Genomic DNA, 3,612 nt, shown 5'->3' on the forward strand with positions numbered 1-3,612 from the left:
CCTGTGTATTGATCCTGATTATGACCTGGGCTCTGGACCACCACTTCTTAGAAATACTAATGACTCACTTTTCAATGTTGGAGAGTCTTGCCCTTTCAAACAAAGAATTTAGGATAATCCAAGCAATGTTACTTCGCACCTCAATTTTTCCTTAAGCTGTGATTCGATTTATACATTCTCTTCTTTTAATCCACACTATTTATATTTTTGCCTCACAGCGAAATATTTTATGCCACTATTTGATCTTTTGCTACATTAAGCATCTAACCACTTCCCAAGATCTAGATATAGGAGAAGTGAAAGATTTGTTAAGGGATGTTAGCCCTATGAACTTAGTCCCAAGCTAACACAGAGGGGAGGGGGGTGATTTGGTATTTAAAAAAACTCTTTTCACAAAGAAAGAAATTGGCATAAACCAAATCAAACCACAGAAATAAATGCAGAATTTAAAAGCAGCGGAAGCAAGAAAAAGAACACAGAAATTTTATAGTGGTTGGACGACTCGACCTAACGTCACATTCCTTGAGGCACCCTCCAAGTATTCCACTACAAATCGTGACTCTCCTTTAGCCCCCACGGCTAGGCGAGAAAGCCCTTCAACATCATTTTGCCACCCCAGGCAAGGCAGAGAACCTACTCCTTTGCTTTCCTGAGCTGACGAGCAACCAAAGACAAAACTCCTTACCTCTACCGACCCTTCCACGGATGAGAAACTCTAGACAAAGACGAAGCAGAGCGATCTCCTTGAAGCACCCTTGTGAATCCCTCACAAGCTCCCCCTACAAGATCTTCTCTCTCTCCTCTCTCTCTTTCTCTCTTCATGGTCTTCAGGTCAGGCAGCAGCCAAAGTCTTAGAAAAGTTTACCAAGAGCTCTTAAATAGAAGAGCTTTCAAAGGAGCTCATTAATTACAAGTTGCCACAATATCGTCTAGCCGATCAGATACAAGTCAAAGAAGATCGGCCAGAGCATCACCCTGGATGCAAAACTGGACGATTATAAAATTGGATTGATTGTTCAGGGCCGATCTCACGATCATCCTGGCCGATAAGTTCAAATCAGAGGAAAATCGTCCTGACATAAGCCCTCGATACGAGTGGACCTAAAATTTATCTCCTGAAGAAACTAAGGTTTTTGACTCTGGATCGTCCTGGCCGATCCTGCGATCTCCAAGACACGATATGATCTTATCATCATCCTAATTACTCCCTTGATTTCCTGTAATATAAGGCATAATTTGGTATTTTCGTCCAGCGCCGATACGTTGGATCGTCCTGGCCGATAATTTAAAATTACAGTATACATTAATTGATTTGGCGACTACTTCTTTCTGTTTTGAGCTTATCGTCCTGGCAATACACGTATCGTCCAGGCCGATATGTTAATGACGGCTGCCTTATTAGATTTGCATTCTTAGACTTTTTAAGCTGATCGTTCCGATGATATAAATATCGGCCGGGCGCGATGTGGGCAAAAAAGAAATTCTAAGCCCTCAAGTGTGTGTGTGTAGGGTTACTTAGAGATCAGTCTCTTTGAACCATTACAAGTAGATCTCAAAGGTGAAAGTCAAAAAGTACAGACTAGACTCAACCCTAAACTACGTAATCACTGAACTTGGCTCCTCCTGAGTTAGAGCACGTAGTGCCAAGAGAAATAGTGGTTTGGTAGTCCATCAAAACATAAGACATAAAAGATAGGTTTGCAACAATTCTCCCCCTTTTTTATGATGGCAAAACACTACGAAAACAGCTTAATAGCAAAGAATTCAGGATTGATGAAAAAAAGAACCATCATAAATTCTCCCCTTTTGGACATATCAAAAAGGAGGGTGCAAGAAGCAAAGCAAAAGAGAATCCTTCTCTTTCTCTCATCTTCTTTTTTTGTTTTTTGTTTTTTTTTTTAAACCAAGGCATGAACATGATAGTATCCATGTGATTGATTTAAAATTTGTGAGTATAATGTATATGCTACATTATATAGATGTTAGAATATCTCGATCATGTATACCCTAGCTCAGACGTTCTCTCTAGGAGTGAATCGTTTTGAAATTAATGACCTAACTCAAGAAATATAATTGGATATGAAGAAAAGAAATCCACCCATTACATGGCTTAAAAAAAAACATCTTTATAAAAGAATAAGTAAAATAATTTGTCACAATCGCAAAATAATCGAAGTCAAGCCTTTGAAAACCAACACTTCTAAGTTTTAAAAGATTTAAAAAGGGAGAATAGCTTGCTTTTGAGTGGGCTCATTTTATGCCTCTTGTCAATTTCATGGCGCTTTGCGCATCTTTTTTATAGATTTTTCAATTAAGGATCTTTGCGCATCTTTTGTTGGCATCATTGGCCAAATTTTGTTGTTTTTGCAAGCTATATTCTCTTTTATAACCTTTTTAAAACAAAGTTGTGATATATATCTCCTCAGATATTAGAGAATAGGAGCACTCTCTCCAACATAAGGAAGAGTTACACACAGCAGAATTAATTAATGCAGGACAAGAGTAACAGAGAAATCTTGATGTGACAAAAAGACTTTAAACATTATAAGTAATTAAGATAAGATTTGCTTAAGCAAGCTTTAAAAAAAGATTTCAATTCCATAAACAATCTTTAACTTGAGATAGATTTTTGATTAGAAAAGAAAACTATGCCACTAAAATAGGTTAGAGAAAGGGACACAATCACAAAATATTCCTACCATCTAAGAGATTGAGTAGATGAAGACACAATTGACTACAAATTTCCAAAGGCAGAGGACAAGGAATATACTATCATAATTAGCGATGATTTTGAAAACTAAGAAAAGAGAGACAAAAGGAAAAAATAAAACACACAAAAAAAAAAACTAAAGCAACAAAAAGGAAATAAGAACAAAAGAAAAAAAAAGCGAAAGAAATAAAAAAGCTTCATGCAATTAATGTCAATCACCCCAAACCTGGTCCTAAAGAGCTGAAAGTATCGAAATGCCAGTGGTTTAGTAAGATGTCGCGCCAGTTGATTTCAGTTGTCACATGGTGTAACTCAATGTCTCCTTAGTCACATGATCTCTAATGAAGTGATGTCTAATGTCAATGTGTTTAGTCCTTGAATGTTGGATAGGATCTTAGAGATGTATATGGCACTAGTAAGTTCATCACAAAAGATTGAGATGGTACTTACATGTAATCCCTAAATCCAATACCTGTTCCTACCACCTTCCTGGGGTGTTGTCTCCAAAGAGCACCTTGCCTCCAGTCCCTGACTCTAGTACAACAAACTGGCTAGCTATCACCAGGTCATATGTCGAGAGCATCCACTGTCCAGGTACCACATACTCTCATGAGGTCTTTTGTGAGAGCCCTCCTGCAAAACTATCAAATGTAGATTTAGGAACCCAAGCAGGTTTGGTTCCTTCTTATGAAGAGAAGAATCAATGCATGTGTGATATGCTGTGGATCATGCACCTTAAGGTCTCCACACCCAATGTGTACTATGGTGAATTGTGCAAGTGTGATATGTGTCCTAGGCATGCCAAATGAAAAACATCTACTCCAGGAAAGGATTTCTTAAGTAATTTGAGTTATATGCCCTCTTCCTAGGTTTTGGCAATTGATTAAAAGTAGAAGTCATCC

This window comes from Dendrobium catenatum, unplaced genomic scaffold (assembly GCF_001605985.2).
Source record: "Dendrobium catenatum unplaced genomic scaffold, ASM160598v2 fragScaff_scaffold_665, whole genome shotgun sequence".
Classification (NCBI taxonomy): domain Eukaryota; kingdom Viridiplantae; phylum Streptophyta; class Magnoliopsida; order Asparagales; family Orchidaceae; genus Dendrobium; species Dendrobium catenatum.